Here is a 20,796-nt window from a genome sequence, read left to right on the forward strand (position 1 = left end):
ATTCTAAAGCCCCTTGCACAATGCCAGGCAACAGGCAATAGGAACAAGGAATAGAAATCAGAAATCATGTATAAATGCAGAATAAACAGTGACACAGGCAATAGACACAGAGTTTCCGTCACGTTGGAAATTCTGTGCCTATTGCCTATTGCCAACCAATCATAGCATTTGAATTTTTTAGGTTGTAATTAACGATTTTTTGGTTATTTCCTGTTCCTATTGCCTGTTGCCTGGCATTGTGCAAGGGGCTTTACGGTCGTCGAGACTCAGTTCTGCCAACCTCGTAACTCTCCACCTCTCTTGCTAGCGCAGGAGAGGGGGCTGACCAATCAGAAGGGAGACAGATATGCTGCTCCCTACAGCCGAATTGATATTGGAGACCTCGCGTGGTGACAACGCGAAACTCCGGTTTCAGTGTTACCAACGTTGAAAAACTAATTTCAGGTTCTATGTAGTGGTGTATGTCCGTACACATACACACACCACTGAATTGCTCACACGGACGCACGGTAGAGTATGCTATAGACGCGGGCGACGCGGCAACGCCGCTCAGCGTTGCCGCGTCTATGGTCTATCTATGGATTCTTTAGCAATACGGCCTCTGATGAAAATGCTTTCTAGCAGAAGGCAGTAACGTATCAAGGCTAATAAGCACCCGCTTTTTATAAATTACATATATTCTAATGCGCACATGTGCGTATATATATATATAATATATGTATCTAATTATTATGTGTATGTTTATAATTGTCTGGTGACAAATAATAACAGTAGCATAATTGAGAATGTGAATTAGTATACATAGTATGTATTGACGCGGGTACTTATTAGACTTGGCAATTTACTGCATCTCTTGCACCTTTAATAATTTTTTTTTTGTAATGTAAATGAATGATGTAAAACTCTTTCAAAGGATCTATCCATTCTTGATGGGGTAAAATAATAATAACTTCTATAACAAATGCAATAAATATTAAATTTATAGTATTGATTTATATAACTAATTTTATTCTGTCTTTATATAGAAAAATATACACTCAGTCTTAGCATCAGAGTAGAGGGTAACGCAGCTGATGAACAGTATAGATAACAAACTAAATAATAAAAATCTTAATTATTATAACATAATGATATTAATAATTAAGATTTTTATTCAGTTTGTTAATTATCTATATAACTGCATAACGTGCAGGTTACGCCGAAGCGGCTGTTTTAACGCGAGCGATATGTTTTGTCGACGGATGATTAGCTAATTATAATTGCAATGTATACAGAAAGTGGATCTTTGCGTAAAGTATCGTTGCCTCGCGAATAAAGTCGAAGGACCGTCGAGAAGAGAATGCTCGCGGTGCTTTCATTTCCCTTCCGAGTGCGCTTCAATCTTTTATCCGTTTTTGCCCTCGTCTTCGTTTCTATTGTTAGTATGCGACAGCTGTTACTGCAATCCATGAAGGGTATCATTGATTTGTCGAATGATACATAAGCAAAAGAGATGCCTTTTCTTGTGCTTAGAAATCCAAACAGATTTAAAAACAGTTCTGATTTCGAGAATCATAAAGAAATTGTATTGCGTTACTTTCTTTACATCGCGGCGATTACCTAATCGTTTTTATACATTTATAGTTTACAAGTATACATAGTACTTGAAAAGAAAGGAAAAAGGTGATCGTCGCGTTTTTTTTCACAGAGACGGGCAAACGTGAAACTGTGTTCACGTTGCCCGACTAAATCAAACTCGGATGCTACAAGTATCTAGTTTTTATCCATTGGGACTTTAGGATGCCGTGAATGCTGATATCAAGAATAATTATATGATTTATCTTAGTGGAGTACGTACATCTTTTCGGCTTAGAAACGAAGACGATGACGACAATGACGATCAAACGAACGCTTCCGTTCTTGTCCCAAAATTGTTTTCGTTTTCTCTTGAATTAAGCGAACGTTTCGAGGAATTTGCTTACGACGGTTCGTTAGCATATGTCTCGCGGTAATTAACGATTAATTATATATGGAGCCGTCATATTTTCCACAACGCGTAGGGAAAAAATTGAATGGTTTCTAATATGTATTCAGAGAATGTTGATTCATCATATTATTCTTTCAAACTTGCTTTCCTCCTTTTGAAAGTTTACACCAAGAGAAACTTTTGTTACATATTACTTTACATTGATTTTTTTAACATCTTTATTTCTTAAAAAGGAAACAAAAACCGTAGAAGAAAATTATTAAACTTATCTTTATCGTGTTGGGAATTCATTCAATTTTATCGCTACGTGTCTCAACTTCTCTTGTTGAAAACAAAAAACTAATTTATAGCTTTTGATTTTACATATAATTGTTAAATATCAGTTTTGTCAGATGCGATTTGTGCGAGCTTATTTCGTGGAGCAAATATTTTGTTGCGTTTTCGAGAAAGTGTTTATCCGATCATTAGCGAAGCGACGCGATGCATTTATATTCGATCACGAGGGACTATGCGCAAATTTTCGCATTGTTTGCGGATTTTATAACTTTATTGACGAATATAAGATCTAAGATCTTTCGCATAATTGATTTACGATTAAACTGGCGCTTTATTGAGGCTCAGATGTACAGCACCCGTCTGTATCACGTCAATAAAAATCTGGCAGCAAAACGTGTATGAATTCATTCGTTTAGCAAAGGATGCGCGTTGACCTTAGAAGCGCACGTTGGAATTTCATCCGGAGGGAAAAAAACTTTATCGCGTTTTTTTAATCTTTCTGATTCTCAAAATAAATTCTTCGTGTATATTTTTTTGTGCTCATAATATTATTTGATTTTTGCAGATTAATTTTCTTTTCATAAAATATATTTTGGCAACTATGCCGTCTATAGAAAGAAATCTGTCGGACTGTGCTAACTCGGACCACGTGCGTTTATACGTGCGCATAATATATGTATGTGCGTATGCGTGTGCGTGTGTATGTATATTTATGTTCAATTGCATTATCGCCCTAGTTTTATGTAATATTATTTACTTTCGACAGTAACAATAAAAAAATAATATATTTCATTTATATATGTATTTTTGTTTATATTTCCCAACATTTTATCAACGAAATAATAAATAGAGAGTTTCTCTTGTCCTAAATAACATTACCGTTTTTCTTTCTTCAAATATACCCTAGAATCCTAACACCACACTTCCAAAAAATCCTGATTTTACCATACTAAGTGTACCCTACCCAGTGTACTAAGAGACAGAGGGACAGGGATAGAGAGAGAGAGAGAGAGAGAGAGAGAGAAGAGAGGAGAGAGAGAGAGAGAGACGGAGGGAGAGAGAGAGAGAGAGAGAGAGAGAGAGAGAAGAGAGAGAGAGAAAGAGATAGAGAGAGAGAGAGAGAGAGAGAGAGAGGAGAGAGAGAGAGAGAGAGAGAGGAGAGAGAGGTTTCCATTCCGGGCACGTCATTCACGAAGCTAGTTTCTGGACGAAGTGGGGAACGTCGTCCCTGTCTCTCAGCCTCGACACACGCGTCATGATCAAATAAAGGTCAACTTAATTTTTTTAAATAGACACATAATTTTTTGATCATCTACGTTTGTAACCCTTTTCATTACAAGCTCAACGCGCTATGATCCAAAATCTCCGAAGGTCAAATGACCAAATGCAGGCTCACATCAGTATTATTGTCTTTGTACATGTTATGAGACACCTTTTGCAGCTGCAGCTTCTCTATTAAATTGAAACTACATCGAAATTGAACGGGATCTTGTAGTTAGACTGCTATTTCTGTTCGTGAACATGGGCAATGTCATGATGACTTACCCCTGGTTTCCATGCACGCGTTGCCATGCGTTATAGCGCGCGTTTGACGCGCGCGTTTGTGCTGATAGTGTTTCCATGCGCGCGTTATATATAAATGTGACAGCTCCCAATTTTATTACAAAAATACATGCGTATATACATGTAATATTTAATAATAAAAAATAATATAAATAATTGTAAAAGAAAGAGAGAAAAGAAGAATATTAAATACAGAAAAAGTAAATAATCTATTAACTAGCTTTTAGTAAAAAAATATCACGTATACAATTTTCTCTAAAAAAATATTTTACGCTTTCTCAATAGAGTTAAAATAAATATAATTTATTATTTAAAAGATATTACTAAAAATGTATAATATCGTAATATTTATTTTTTAACAATGAGATTATTTCATATCATAATATAATAATAATATAATAATATAATATATTTCATATATTATTTCATGTAATTCATAGGCTATTTCAGCCCATAATTTCCTTTTATATACATTATCTTTATAAAATTTGCTATTCAAATCCCACAAAGCACTACGAAGATGAACTGAGTTTATAATTAATTCATTTACTGATTCGTTTTCGCAAGAATTATTATTGTTTATTGACATTATGTATGATTAAATATGACAAGCTGTCATTAATGCCGAAATTCGACTGAAATTAGCCGAGTTCAACAAAACGCGACGCGATCGTCGCGCGTCTGAAAGGGTTAAAAATTTTTAATTTCAACGCGCTATGACGCGCTATCGCGCGCGTCAAAAAAAGCACGCATTTAATTGGTAGAATGCGTGTAGATGCGCATTATAACGCAAGGCAACGCGTGCATGGAAACCAATTGATGGTGAAATGCGTGGAGACGCGCATCAAACGCGCGCTATAACGCATGGCAACGCGTGCATGGAAACCAGGGGTTAGTTTGGCACGCGGACCCTGGTGGAAATAATTTTATAAATTTTCACGCAAAAATTATGCGAAAACTACAATTTCTTATAATATAATTACAACTTTTCATGCTATTTTTACGTAATTTTTACATCAAAAGTACGCGATTTGGGCCATGTTTGTAATTTTTCATAAATTTACGTAGAAATTTTTATGAATAACTACAACTTTTTGGATATACTACAAAATAAAATATAAAATTTACTTTTCTCGTTGAACATTATTTTATTGCTGAAAATCTTGATTACGTGCAAGCTTAATTAAATAAATTTATTTTATAGTTATAGAAAATTTGCTTACCACCGCTGGATTTAAACCTGAAACCCCTGGCTCTTAAGTCAGTCACCTTCTGCACTGTGCTACAACATTGATTGATGAAGACGTTTCGTATTGTCTACATATGTTACACTTATTGTTAACAGACGTACGGAAGGTGTCAGCTCATAATAGGGTCATATGAGGCGTTCTTTGTCAAAAAGGCCATCCAATTTTTTAGATAAAATGCTCTAAAAGGGCTTAAAATTTTCGTTGAAGTATCTATTTTTCGATGCCGTATGACGTTTTTGAAAATTTAAAATGGCGGACCCAGAATCGCGATTATAATGGAAAAAGCCATTAAAAGCACAATAATATTAGGCAACAAATTTTAAATTTTGTCGATTACATGAGTGTGAATAGTTGTTTGAGATCGCGGTAATTGGCATCTCGAACCGCTTTCGGTTGCTTGTCAGCGCATGCACGCTTGCGATAAGTAATATTCACTTAAACCGTCGCATAAGATTTGTCACGGTAATATTCAGTATAGCATGGATCTTTCGGGATTAGCATTCTGGCAATTTCTCTAACATTGGCATCAACAATAAGGTCAAGCTTTGTTCAACGGTACGAACGACCTATTTGTGCTTACACAACGGACAGATCCATGCTATAAGCAAAGCAGTCGAAAACAAGTAACGATCGCTTCGGGTCGTCACTTGAAAACCGTGACGTAAGCACGGTGACGCAGGCCGCCGGTGGCCAGTCACCCTCGCGAAATCATCGGTAATTAGCTTGGAGGGAGTTTCGCCTCGGAGGTGATAAAAGAACCGTCGCTGCGCCGCGGAATCGATTTCGCTCGCAGATCACCGCTAGTACACCCGACACCGCTTTGCTATACCGCTTAAACCGCTTTTTCGCATAGATAGTCGCACGCGCTTGCTTTCACCGCTTTGCCGTATAAACGTCTGTGCGCTCTCACGGCTTCGCTTTCTTTGCTGGAAAGAAACAAGACTGTACATATTGTAAATACGTTTTCTGAAAATACAAGCTTTATTTTTCTGTTACTTGCTGTGTCGTTAATCGTGATCGTCTCGTTACCTCGCGCTACATCGCGCTACATCGCGCTACCGCGTGCTCTCGGACATTTTGGTCCTTCGAGCCGGATCATCACCGGCAACCGCGAACCCGGGAGTGTTTCCTCAACGAAGACGATCATGAGTCTTGACCAGAGCTCCATGTTGAGCGGCCAACACGAGCTCTTCGGACGCATCTCCAGAGCCGTCGAAAACCTGAGGAAGATGGGTCAGGCGAACATCAAACTCTCGACCGTTGAGCACCGCATTCGCATCCTTGATGACCTGTGGGCAAAGTTCGAGAGTCAGCACGACTTGATTCGAGCCTGCTACAAGGACCTCTACGCTGAGAGTGAGTACGCTAAGTCCGATTTGCTCACCAACGCCGAGATTGCTTACGCGCATCAGCGTGGCGTCCTGTCCGATCAGGCGAAACGGCTCCAGCCTGCGCCAGCTTCCACGCCTTCCGCGGCATCAGAGCAGGGGGGCGACCGCGCGTCAAGAACCTCGCTGCCTCGTATCCAATTACCGGAATTTTCGGGTGCCTACGAGGACTGGCCATCCTTCCGTGATCTTTTTAAGTCAGTGATCGGTGAGCAGTCGTCCATCTCGAAAGTCGAACGGCTGCAGCGAAAGTCAAACCTAGAGAATAATAAATCCTGGGATTAAAGTGGACTGTATATTTTTACTTAACGTTCGTCCGTACAAAGGTATCGCCAGATCGCAACTGACTCTCGCTGCCGCTTCGCCTAACGACGGAATCTAGCATTAACTATCGCCGCAACGACACTAGTGGCGCACACGCCGTCTAATCGCGGTGATTTTGAATCAAAATGCAAAAAATCTTAGAGATGCGCTCAACGCCATAACAAAATTCGAAACTCGGAGATTTTGAAAGCAACAAATGCTGACAATACACCAGTACCAAATTTAAACGAACAACAAAATTTTTTGTAATACTTTACTCTTGTAACTAGCTGCACGCTGAGGTTTTCCGCTATTGTTTATATTTATTTTGCAAGCAACAAATTCGGAACTCGGATATTTTGAGAGCAACAAATGCAGACAATACGCCAGTACCAAATTTAAACGAGCAACAAATTTTTTTCTAATACATTACTCTTGTAACTAGCTGCACGCTGAGGTTTTCCGCTATTGTTTATATTTATTTTGCAAGCAACAAATTCGGAACTCGGATATTTCAATTGCACATGCACTGCCTGTATACCGAGGCCGTCTAGTATCGTAATACCGCGTCGTTACAACGTTTGATTATTGTCTCTGGGCCATTCATCGAACTCCTGATCCGGCACGCTGGTCCGCGTTCGATACTAAAGTCAGGCCGTTAATACAATATTAATTTAATTTCTGCGTGCATTTTACTGAGAAATAGGCGGATATCTGCCTAAATCTCGCATCACCGTCAAATCTCGATTCCCCGCACAACCCGATGAAGGCGCGATACCTCGATACCCTTAGATCCCGTCTCGCGCCGTCATGCCGCGTCGCTGCGCGGATATTCTGCTAATTATAGATCTACTGCCGTCGAAGCTGCGGCGCGCGTTCACGCCGCCGCCGCCGCCGCCGACGACGACGACGACGACGACGACAACGACGACGGCGGCGAGAACACGACGACCACTTCGAAGGCTTGGACTTGAACCAATCCTGACCTTCCCCGCCGCCGTGCCGACCTAGAAAATTGCGTGCGCCGTATCCGGGCCATGTATAGTACACGACGTCGGGGGCCGCCTGCACCGGACGCTTCTCGCACTGCACTACTCTCATATTCCGCATAATTAAGACGCGAGTTAAATGTCAGAAGCGCCCTGAAAGGAAAATTAGACGAGAAGGCGAGAACTCGATGCGGCAATCGCGCTACGTGGATCGTGTCTTAAGATCATCAGCCTTGAGAGGAAAAAAAATATTTTTCCATATTTTTGAAAGAGAAGTTATATCCTCTTTGTTACATATTCATAGCATGCACATACACACGAGGCCTAGGCGAATTTGGAAAGGTCATGGCCGTAACGAGACCTCTGAAAATTCACGAACCGTGTAGAACCTCTAGAGCATTGGGACTCGCGTACCCCCGCGCCGCCGGTGTGTGCCGGTGCTCCATTCCAACCCAATTCCTTTTCTTTCATTATCGTTCTGGACGGCTTCCAAGCGGAGCCCTGAGCGGAAATTAATATCCCCGGGAAATTCGAAGGAATCGCGGAAAGTAGCCAACGAACGAAAGCGCGGAATCGACCGCTCGCCGAAAGAAATGCATCGGTAAATCTAATTGGGGTGGCTTCACCGGATTATCGTTGGATGGAGCTCAACGAGATTGAGGAAAATCGACGAAGGAATACTTCGGTAGTAAAGTAATGAGATCGAGGGAGAGAGGGGCGAAGATGACGGGACGCGCGTGCCTAAATGCAATTTCGTTGAAAATTGGAAGGACTCCGAAGGGTCGAGTCCTTGTTAGAGATGGTCAAAGTGACGCGAAAATCTAAAGAATTGACAGAAGGAGTCAGGATCTGCAAAGCAAGTCCGCAAGTTAATTACAAGAACAAGAAGAATTACGGCGAAGTCGATGAAGTTTTTGATGCAGTGTCATCAAAGAAAGAAACATTTGATTAATTAATTAAAAATTATTGGAAGCCATTCTTAAAGAATAGGAATATTTTAAATTAACAATTTCATATTTCAAGTGAAAAAAAGGTGTTATTTTAATATCAAATCATGCAAATTTGTATGCCAAGTTCAACATCGTGAGCCAACTGCCTTACATGACCTGCCTGAACTTTCTACACGGGCGTCTCGTGTGGTGGCGTACGCATCGCGTAGCTAATAATAGCGTTTTCGATTTGCGACTCAAACCGACTCGGGTCGCATCATGTATAATGTATACAGGACTCTAGCATCATTGACGTGGAATACATACATATCTATAACGCCATAAGACGATCGTCTTTTAACTTTAACGCGCGCGCCGCAAATATCTAGCATATCTCTTATTTTAAGGGGCTAATAGTAGAATTTACTGTAGAGAAATTTACTCCTGATTATAGCTTACGCATCCACTCATTTATAAAGTAATACGTATTACTTAAAGAAGGATATTATTTATGTAAGATTTTTTGCTTAGAGGAACTGCTAAGAGGAATTCCCCACTTATCGGCAGAATATTTTTTTCGGGCACACCGACTTATTTCGCCTTGCGTCTCTCTCTTTAGTTTCTCGCGATTTCGCGGACGGAAATCCGTCACAATTGTATTGCAACTTCGGGCGCTACAAAAAGATATGCGAGTGATTATAGGTGACCTAGAGAAAGGTCAACGCAATTGTGCTTCTTTCCTCTTAAAGAGGGGGAATAGTCGACTCTGATTGGTGGATTTCGTTACTATTTACGTTTTACATCTTCCGTCGATTCGTGTGGCTCCGGGGCTTTATATTCCTATTCCGCTATTAGCGGCACATACGGCACATTCTCCGCTGTTACCGATCTGCGAGACAAGGCGAAAAATAGTCTAATCATTGAGTAAGTCATAGTTACACTGAAAAAAAAATTTATTACATTAACGAAATTTGACTTGTTTCAAGTAAATGATTTCGTTCAATAGTACTAAAGAAATATTTATTTGAATCAAGATACAATTTTTCTTTGGAACAAATAAATATTTCCTAGAAAATGAAAAATCGTGAACTGAAATGCAATGAATTGTTACTTACTTATAGTAAATATTTCGTTGATTCAAGACAATCAGATCTTGCCTCAAGATCTGCATTTCTTAAATCAAATAAATATTAACCTAAAGAAAATAAATATTTACTTGAGAATACAAAACCATTTCGATTTATAAATTAAAATGCAATAAATTTTTGCCTACTTATAGTAAATATTTCGTTGATTCAAGACAATCAGATCTTGCTTCAAGATCTGCATTTCTTAAATCAAATAAATATTAACGTAAAGAAAATAATATTACTTGAGAATACAAAACCATTTCGATGTATGAATTACAATTCAGTGAATTGTTACTTACTTATAGTAAATATTTCGTTGATTCAAGAAAATCAGATCTTGCTTCAAGATCTGCATTTCTTAAATCAAATAAATATTAACCTACAGAAAATAAATATTTAAAGTAAATATTTTCTGATACCAAGCTAATGATTTCTGTCATTTAAGTAAATATTTGTTAAACTATTTATCGATATTAAAGTAATGTATTTTCTGGTTTGAAGTAAATATTTTCTGATACCAAGCTAATGATGTCTGTCATTTAAGTAAATATTTGTTAAACATATTTATCGATATTAAAGTAATGTATTTTCTGGTTTAAAGTATATTTTCTGATACCAAGCTAATGATTTCTGTCATTTAAGTAAATATTTGTTAGACATATTATGGATATTAAAATAATGTATTTTCTGGTTTGAAGTAAATATTTTCTGATACCAAGCTAATGATTTCTGTCATTTAAGTAAATATTTGTTAGACATATTTATGGATATTAAAATAATGTATTTTCTGGTTTGAAGTAAATATTTTCTGATACCAAGCTAATGATTTCTGTCATTTAAGTAAATATTTGTTAAACATATTTATTGATACTAAGTAATTTATTTACTGGATAAAAGTGAATATTTTCTAATTCCAAAGTAATGGTATCTTTGATTCAAGTACATAATTATTTACCAATTATAAAGAAATATATTCTTCGTTTTCAAACACCAACGCTTTGATTCAAGTTAACATTCTCTCAGATCAAGTAAATTATTTTGTAGTTGAATTTTTCAAAAACCAAAGTTTTCATTTTATTTATTCAAAATAATATTATTTTCATCAAGTAAATATATATGCCTAAATATTTTAATTATGTACAGATATGAATTGCTTGAGTCAAAGAAATATTTATTAAAACAAAATATATATTTCGTTATTGAAAGTGATTATTTGTTTGCTTTTAGTATCCCCAGTATTACTAAATGGTTTTCTTGAATTAAATAAATATTTTTTTATTCAAGTAATTTTAAAACTTAAATTAAACAAATATTTATTTGAAATTGGCTACTACTTTTAAGTAAATGCATTTATTACATGTAAGAAAATTATTCACAGTTTTAAGAAAATATTATTTGATTTAAAATAACGATTTCTTCATGTGAGTAAATATTTATTAAGGACATAAATTACTTTTACGCAAATAAATATTTTCTTAAAAGTAAAAAAATTTGCTAGATTTTAATAAATAATTATTTAATTCAAGTAAATATATTTCAAGTTAATATATTTACTTAAATCAAATAAATTTTTTTTTCAGTGTAGTGATTTTACTTTCGTTGTAGTTGTATCGTTTAAAAGTTACGATTGTTTAAACATTCGCCAAGAGTTCACTTTGTTAATTATCAAGATTTCCCAAATCTGTTTTTTTCTATGTGCTTCAGAATCGTTTGTAGTTGTTTGTAGTAATTTTACTTTTGTTTATAATTGTACCGTTTGAGCTATAGTTGTGTTTAAACAATTCGCCAAGAGTAAACATTGTTAATTATCAATATTTCTTAATTTCGTTTTTTTCCATATGATTCAGAATCGTTTGTAGTTGTTTGTAGTAATTTTGCTTTTGTTTAAAATTTTACCGTTTGAGTAATAGTTGTGTTTAAACAATTCGCCTAGAGTAAACTTTGTTAATTATCAATATTTCCCAAATCTGTTTTTTTCTATGTGCTTCAGAATCGTTTGTAGTTGTTTGTAGTAATTTTACTTTTGTTTAAAATTGTACCGTTTGAGTAATAGTTGTGTTTAAACTATTCGCCAAGAGTGAACTTTGTTAATTATCGCAATATTTGTTAATTTTATTTTATTTTTTCCATATGATTCAAAATCGTTTGTAGTTCTTTGTAGTGATTTTGCTTTTGTTTGTAGTTGTATTGTTTAGAAATTGTGATTGTTTAAACAATTCGACAAAGGTTTATTTTGTTAATTATTAAGAATTCCTAAATCTATTTTCTTCCATGTAATTCAAAATCGTTTGTAGTTGTTTGTAGTAAATTTGCTTTTGTTTGTAGTTGCACCGTTTGAGTAATAGCTGCGTTTGTACAATTCATCAAGAGTACACTTTGTTAATAATCAAGATTTTTTAATTATGTTTTTTTCCAGATAATTCAGAATCGTTTGCAGTTATTTGTAGTGATTTTGTTTTTGTTTTTTGTTGTATAAAATTTTGATAATTAACAAAGCATACACTTAGCGAATTATTTAAACAATTGTAACTTTTAAATGATACAACAAAAACAAAAATAAAATCACTACAAATAACTACAAACAATTCTGAATTATATGGAAAAAAAACAAAAATAAAAATTCTTGATTATTAACAAAGTTCACTCTTGGCAAATTGTTTAAACAATCGTAACTTTTAAATGATACAACAAAAACGAAAATAAAATCACTGCAAATAACTACAAACAATTCTGAATTAAATGGAAAAAAACAAAAATAAAAATTCTTGATTATTAACAAAGTTTACTCTTGGCAAATTGTTTAAACAATCGTAACTTTTAAACGATACAACTACAAACGAAAGCAAAATCACTACAAACAACTACAAACGATTTTAAGTCACATAGAAAAAGTGGATTTAAAAAAAACTTGATAATTAATAAAGTTTATTATTAATTAATTGTTTAAACAATCATAATTTTTAAATGATACCATTATAAACGAAAGCAAAATTACTACAAATAACTACAAATCATTGAAATAACTACAAATAACTATAAATCATAAAAAAAACAGATTTGAGAAAAAAGGACCGGTAAACAAGGCCAAACTTTGCACACATTCTGATGGGACCTAAACTAATCTTTAAAAATCTTTTTTTAGATCCTAAGAAATAGGAAAATATCAGCCATTTATTCGAGAAATGGTGGGAAAGTTATGAAAATAGCGTATTAAAGTATAGAATTTATTTTGAAAATTTGGCAATTTGGTGGTTTCAAAAAAATCAATTCTTAATGAAAAAATTATTCATTAATAAAAAAATAAACTTATCCTCCAAAATTAAAAAAATTTTGACTCCTATTTCATATATAATTCTTTAAGATTTGGTTAATTAATTCCCGAAAAATTGGAAAAATTTTGTAACCGGTTCCCAAATAAATCGGTAACAAAAAATTATACACTTTATAGCAAACCCCAGGAAATTCTACCTTTATTTCATATACAATTCTTTGAAATTCGATCAATTAACTCCCGAGAAATTTGAAAAATTTTGTAACCGGTTTTCACAAAAATCGGTAACGAAAAATTATCTATAAAAATTATCCATAAAAAAAATTTAGCTTGATCTCAAAATTTACGGAAATTGGAGCAAAAATCGGAAACCTTTTTATTATTAGCATTTTTCTATAAACTCATCGTAGCCATCCTAAAAAAAATTAGAAAATTTTGAAACCGGTTTCCAAAAAATTGATTATGAAAAATTACACACATCTTCGCCATCCCCGAAAAATTAGAAAAATTTGGGCATTGTTTTTAAGAAAGTAACGAAAAATTATCTAAAAAAATTTAGCTAATATCTCAAAATTTGAGGAAATTAGAACAATCACGTACCTACATTTTTTAAACAAAAATCGAAAACCTTTTTAGGAAAATTGGAAAAACTTCGTAACCGGTTTCAAGAAAATCAATTCATTAATGAAAAATTATCCATTAATAAAAAATAACTTATCCTCCAACAATTAAAAAAATTTTGACACGACTGCTATTTCATATATAATTCTTTAAGATTTGGTCAATTAATTCCCGAAAAATTTCAAAAAATTTGTAACCGGTTTCCAAAAAAATCGGTAACGAAAAATTATACATTTTATAGCAATCCCGGGGAAATTCTACCTTTATTTCATATGTAATTCTTTAAGATTCAATTATTTTCCGAGAAATTGGAAAAATTTTGTAACCGGTTTCCAAAAAGATCGGTAACAAAAAATAATACACTTTATATCACTCCCCAGAAAATTCTACCTCTATTTCATATACAATTGTTTGAGATTCGGTCAATTAATTTCCGAAAAATTGGAAAATTTTCTGATACCAATTTCCCTAAAAATCGGTAACGAAAAATTATACACTTTATGGCAATCCCCGGAAAATTCTACCCCTACTTCATACACAATTTTTTTAGATTCGGTCAATTATTTCCCCAAAAATTGAAATAATTTTGTAACGGCTTTCAAAAAGATCGGTAACGAAAAATTATACACTTTATAGTACTCCCCGGAAAATTCTACCCCTGTTTCATATATAATTCTTTTAAATTCAGTCAATTATTTCCCGAAAAATTAGAAGAATTAAAAAAATCGGTTTCCAGAAAATCGGTAGCAAAAAAATGGCCACAACATTTTTATCCCCGGGAAATTCTACCCCTGTTTCATATTATTTTGGTAAAAATTCGGTCCACTAACGAATGAGTAGTTCGCGTACAGACAGACAGACAGACAGACAGACGTGACTTATATATATAGATTTGTTTAGCTACGGTAAAAAATGATGCTCGTATTATAAGTATATCAAACACATTATTATCATTATTAGAATTTCCCGGGGAGTGCCATAAAGTGTATAGTTTTTCGTTACCGATTTTTTGGAAACCGGTTTCATAAAAATCGGTTATGAAAACTACTATAATATAAAACCCGACTGTATACACATAAAATACATATAGATAAAGAATAATATTGAAAAAAAATTAAAAATTATATAATTTTTTAAGATTCGGTCAATTAATTTCCGAAAAATTGAAAAAATTTTGTAACCGATTTCCAAAAAGATCGGTAACGAAAAATTATACACTTTATAGCACTCCCCGGAAAATTCTACCTCTGTTTCATATATAATTCTTTTAAATTCGGTCGATTATTTCCCGAAAAATTAAAAAAATTAGAAAAATCGGTTTCCAGAAAATCGGTAACGAAAAACTATACACTTTATGGCACTCCCCGGAAAATTCTACCCCTATTTCATGTACCCTTGATAAAAATTCGGTCCACTAACGAATGAGTAGTTCGCGGTCAGACAGTCAGACAGACAGACAGACTTAAAAATTAGAAAAATTAGAAAAACCGGTTTCCAGAAAATCGATAATGAAAAATTATATACTTTATGGCACTCTCCGGAAAATTCTACCCCTATTTCACGTACTCGTGGTAAAAATTCGATCCACTAACGAATGAGTAGTTCGCGATCAGACAGAAAAATTTAAAAAATAAAAAAAATCGATTTCCAGAAAATCGGTAACGAAAAACTGTATACTTTATGGCACTCCCCGGGAAATTCTACCCCTATTTCATGTACTTTGGTAAAAATTCGGTCCACTAACGAATGAGTAGTTCGCGATCAGACAGAAAAATTAAAAAAATTAAAAAAATTGTTTTCCAGAAAATCGGTAACGAAAAACTATATACTTTATGGCACTCCCCGGGAAATTCTACCCCTATTTCATGTACTCGTGGTAAAAATTCGGTCCACTAACGAATGAGTAGTTCGCGGACAGACGGACGGACGGACGGACGGACGGACGGACAGACAAACAGTCGCGTTTTATATAATAGTAATGATAATGATTATATAATAGTAATGATTAACTTTTTTTTAAGTTGAATATGAACCAGTACTGTTTTATTTATGACATTTATGATTAGCTAACGTATTCTGGAATGGCCCTTAGTGTAGCCACGCATAAAAGAAACTCACGATATGTGACGTATTACTTCCAAGGTAACATGTGTGAACACTGGTTACTTGCTTCTAATAATTAACTGTTATCGATTTTATTATTATTATTATTAATTTATTGATTGTTTTAAAAGGATTAAATAAATATTAAATCTCAAATCAATAAAGAAATTATAAACTGAAAAAATATTTTTTGTAATATCAAAAAAATAAAAAATACTTTTAAAGCGGACAGTTGGTTTTTATGTAAACCAATATTAAAGTCTAATATCTTAATGCACCATTTTCGCAACTTTTCCACCATTTCGGATAAATGATAATATATGTTCGTATTTCTTAGGATTTAAAGAAGAATTTTTATAGATTAGATATTATAGATTTTATAGATTATCCATTGCGATGCAAAATTTGACCTTGTTTATCAGTTCTTTTTGATAATTAACAAAGTTTACTCTTGGCGAATTGTTTAAACACAATTATTACTCAAACGGTACAATTGTAAACAAAAGTAAAATTACTACAAACAACTACAAACGATTCTGAAGCACATAGAAAAAAACAGATTTGCGAAATATTGATAATTAACAAAGTTTACTCTAGGCGAATTGTTTAAACACAACTATAGCTCAAACGGTACAATTATAAACAAAAGTAAAATCACTACAAACAACTACAAACGATTCTGAATCATATGGAAAAAAACGAAATTAAGAAATATTGATAATTAACAATGTTTACTCTTGGCGAATTGTTTAAACACAACTATAGCTCAAACGGTACAATTATAAACAAAAGTAAAATTACTACAAACAACTACAAACGATTCTGAAGCACATAGAAAAAAACAGATTTGGGAAATCTTGATAATTAACAAAGTGAACTCTTGGCGAATTGTTTAAACAATCGTAACTTTTAAACGATACAACTACAAACGAAAGTAAAATCACTACAAATAACTACAAACGATTCTGAATCATATAGAACAAACGAAATTAAGAAATCTTGATAATTAACAAAGTTAACAGTTGGCGAACTGTTCACACGCAACTATTACGCAAACGGTACAACTACAAACAAAAGTAAATTCACTACAATTAACTACAAACAAAATACTATTATTTTCTGTATTGAAAAATCATTTTTTTTAAAGTGGGGTTCCAGGTTCACATAACTGTCAGTCATTTGTTTTATATACGATAACACACGATGAATGAGTTATTTTAACTCAAAATTTAGAGTGGACTTTCTGGGACATTTGAAAAATGTTACGATTAACATTTTATTTTCTATTATTATTTATTTATTTTTAAATGTTTATAATTATTACAAAATGTTTTATTATTATTATATTCGGTAATAATAATCAAATATTTTAAAAAGAACTATTACTAAATGCATCTCATAAGTTTACCAAGGATTTTTTTTTCAGTGTAACCAATTCTCACTTGCAAACTCGTAGGATACAAAATATCGATAACCACGTGGCCATAAATTATCTTATGACCATAAATTATCTTATTATCTTATGCGCTATATGCAAGTTTGTCTGGATTGACCTTAAATATCAAATAATTTACGCAGCTTTAACATTAACTTAGTCGCAACAAAGACAGTAGCGTACGTTCGCATCGATGAAATATATTTAGATGTTCCGCGACAAATGCACCTGTAAGTAAATCTAACGGCTGGAACTGACATCAAATTTCTCGCGGAAGTTATTAATTTCTCGGCATCACGCATTGCGGAAGTATTTTGACATTAACATCACCGTTAAATCAATCTTTCCAATGACGCATACGAATCGAGCGACGGATCCTTAGCACGTGACAAATAAATTCGTTCGCTCGGAAATGCTGACTTTACGACGGACGCAAATTTACACAGCACTCTCAGCGAATACACATTTAACTTGGCGCATTTAATGTTGCGCTTCGCGCTTTTCGCAACGAATTAAACGAAAAGTGAGCAGTCTTAAATCTCGCACAATTGTGCAATTTGTGTCTACCGCAGCGGCGTGATTTATCGCGAAATATATTACATGTAGCGTTTCAAAAATTAATCATACACGTTCTTAACAGATTTGAGACCACCCTTGCAAATTAATAATTTGTAACTGCAGCAAATATTTCCTGAATTAAAAATGTAAGCATTCATTAACAAGATAATAAAAATCTCTTTAACAGAATTTTCTTCTTTAATAATCAAGTGTTTAGTTAATTTCAGGACTACTATTTTTCAGGTAAATTCTGATTTAAATAAAAAAAAAACACAAAACCTATTTCAATTGTTCAAGTATTATATAGAATAAAGTAAATTACATGTTACTTCATGACTTCCATTTCTCTGTAGTATGAAGCCCAGGTATTCAAACTCCTTCACCTCTTGAATCCTCTGGCCTTCAGCAGAGGTGTGTATATAGTGCACGATTATATGAACGCGTTCGTATGTGAGCGGCGCCAAGGCGTCGAGACGCTGCGCGATCGATCGGTTGATGTCTCGTGAGTTCGCTATAATCCTTCCTTCCGTCGTACTTAAGTCGCAATTAATACCCAGATATGGGAATTGCATTTGTTAAACGCCGCTCAAATTCCAGAAGAATATTTTATTTCGCGACGACGTCGTCTTATAACTTAACACTTTATGTATGTCATTTAGAAATTGAATATTATTTTGAGTTCTTTTAACATAATTATTTCAAAAAATCAACACACCTTAAAGTTATTTTAACATAAACAAAAGTTAACCCTCAGGGTACGATCTATAAAAAAGTTACGTTCCGTACGAACATGGGTTAGCCTAACCCGGCGACTTTGATTGACTATCGGGCTGTAATTTATCAATTGAAACAAATTTTTTTTTCTTTGGATCGGAAATTTTCTCAAAAATACAATGGCGTTGGTAGATTTATTAGCTTATTTGTTTAAACAAAGATACATTTGAAAATGTAAACCATTCTCAAAAAATTTTCATAAAAATTCATTTTTTCTTTTAAATTGCATAACTTTATGAAAAAAAAAGATATCGACATTTTTTAAGTCGCGTTTGAAAGCTAAAAAGTTGTTCTTTGAAATGGCTGAATTCGTTTTTTGATCCATTCCAAAAAGTATTTTTTTTTTGAACTATGAAAATACCCGTTTTTTTGCGATAGCGATATAACGTTACTTGCTTGATTTATCGTAATAACGCAAAAAAAAATATCTTAAAGTAAAAATAGTTCTTTTGGATGTTGTTGATTAGTATAATATAAATAAATAACAAAAATTGCATGCACGGATACGTTATGCTGGTATGCTACAGAGCATCATTTTGAGGTTAGAATGCACAAAAGTATATTAAAAATAGTAAATTATACATACCAGAATACTCTACTGCAGCAAATACTCGAAAAACATAAATTTTTTTTGTTTGAAAAACACGGATTTTGTAACGTTCCGTACGAACTGGGTGTAGACTACCCGAGTTCAATTTTCAAACTCGTATACCTTGAGCACCAAGCGTAGACTGACGCTGCCCCTTGGCGCTTACATAGTAGCTACCTCAAAGATTTTTCCCCCCCCGGTACGGACCCCCACCATTCACTTCCTTTAAAATGGCGCTACTTTCAAAATTACGCTCGGGTTACGCTAACCCAGATCGTACCCTGAGGGTTAAAGTAAATCTTCAAATAATCGTAAACTTTGACATACAAAATAATCAAATTTACTACAATCAAATGTTCAAAACAACATTTCTCTTAAGTTGAAATAACTATCGTTTATTCAAATATGTTATATTTGAATAAACGATAGTTATTTCGAATTATACAATATTATTGGACAGTGGGAATGGCGTGGAATCAAACACTCACCGTAGTTTCGTTTATTGTATTCACCTGTCTTTAATGTTGTGACTTATTGGTCTGTTACACGGAATATCACAAGTTGTTCACAGAGTATCGTTTCGTATCTATCTCTCGGGCGCGACTACTATCGTGTCTAAGCTCGCATGCCTGACTGACAAATTCGCTGGGCTCTCCTCGCTGGCTGTGATCCCCACTCTACCTCCCGGAGCGCTCCTATTGGCTTATTCAAGATCAAAAACACCGATCGAAAGATCTGTACATTGATTCCGCGTAAGAACAGAAAGACGAGCCAGGACCAAAGCCGCCGAGTGTCTTTTGATGTATGCCGCAAGTCGGCGATTTCCTAATTGTCCGTTCGTGTGAATGTCTTTGTAAGTGTCGCGTCGCAAGTGCGTAGGCATGCTATGTATATATCGTCCAATTATATTAAAAGTCTTTTTCGAGTAAATAATTATATGTAATTATATCAAAATATTTATAATTTTATATCAAGTTATGTAAAGTTATATTAAAAGTCTTTTTCGAGTAAATAATTATATGTAATTATATCAAAATATTTATAACTCCATGATATCAAATTATGCAAAGTTATATTAGAATCTTTTTCGAGTTGAGATACATCAAATTATGTACGAAATTATATATAATTGCGCCGAAATTAGATATAATTATATATATTTTTCTTAATGTTTGATTGAAATAATAAATAATAAATTCGCGTAAAAATACCATTTTTCTAGTATAGAATAATGTAATTTTATTTTTATATGTATGAGTACACATATATTTTATTGTTCAAATAATAGAATTTATTAAATTTGGTGTGTTACAAATAAAAAAAAAAAATTATATGTAATTATATATAATTATATATAATATATAAACTTTAAATTTGGATTATCCAATAGATGGCATTCGATAGGATTCGTTTCTCGTATTAAAATTTGACGAACAAAAGTATAAAAACGGTATCAAGAGACACGGCACTGTCTCATGCAGTGCCAAGTTATAATATATGGAATAAATCATTTCACTTTTGATTCTACATATTTACCACAAAGATCTAATTGTATCCAAAAATATATAATTATATCTATTCATTTATATATATATATATATATATATATATATAAATGAATAGATATAATTATATATTAGGCGATTTTTCG

At 33.7% G+C, this 20,796-nt stretch overlaps 2 long non-coding RNA genes across 13 annotated transcripts; one reads left to right on the forward strand and one right to left on the reverse strand.

Annotated features, from left to right (window-relative positions):
* Positions 1-4,137: 4,137 nt before the first annotated feature.
* On the reverse strand, positions 4,138-20,207 carry LOC139823491 (uncharacterized). 12 transcript variants are annotated; one of them, XR_011734788.1, is made up of 6 exons: positions 19,634-20,205; positions 19,143-19,426; positions 18,498-18,612; positions 18,105-18,422; positions 6,440-6,701; positions 6,014-6,344 (listed from the first exon to the last, which is right to left on the reverse strand). It is a non-coding gene; the product is annotated as an uncharacterized lncRNA (long non-coding RNA). The 12 variants fall into 12 exon arrangements; XR_011734787.1 differs by having other exon boundaries at positions 18,105-18,612; positions 19,634-20,207; XR_011734785.1 differs by lacking the exons at positions 18,105-18,422; positions 18,498-18,612 and having other exon boundaries at positions 19,634-20,164.
* On the forward strand, positions 8,670-18,096 carry LOC139823493 (uncharacterized). Its single transcript, XR_011734795.1, has 3 exons — positions 8,670-9,588; positions 17,216-17,454; positions 17,865-18,096. It is a non-coding gene; the product is annotated as an uncharacterized lncRNA (long non-coding RNA).
* Positions 20,208-20,796: the final 589 nt, after the last annotated feature.

The sequence above is a fragment of the Temnothorax longispinosus genome, unplaced genomic scaffold, assembly GCF_030848805.1.
Source record: "Temnothorax longispinosus isolate EJ_2023e unplaced genomic scaffold, Tlon_JGU_v1 HiC_scaffold_114, whole genome shotgun sequence".
Taxonomy (NCBI): Eukaryota; Metazoa; Arthropoda; class Insecta; order Hymenoptera; family Formicidae; genus Temnothorax; species Temnothorax longispinosus.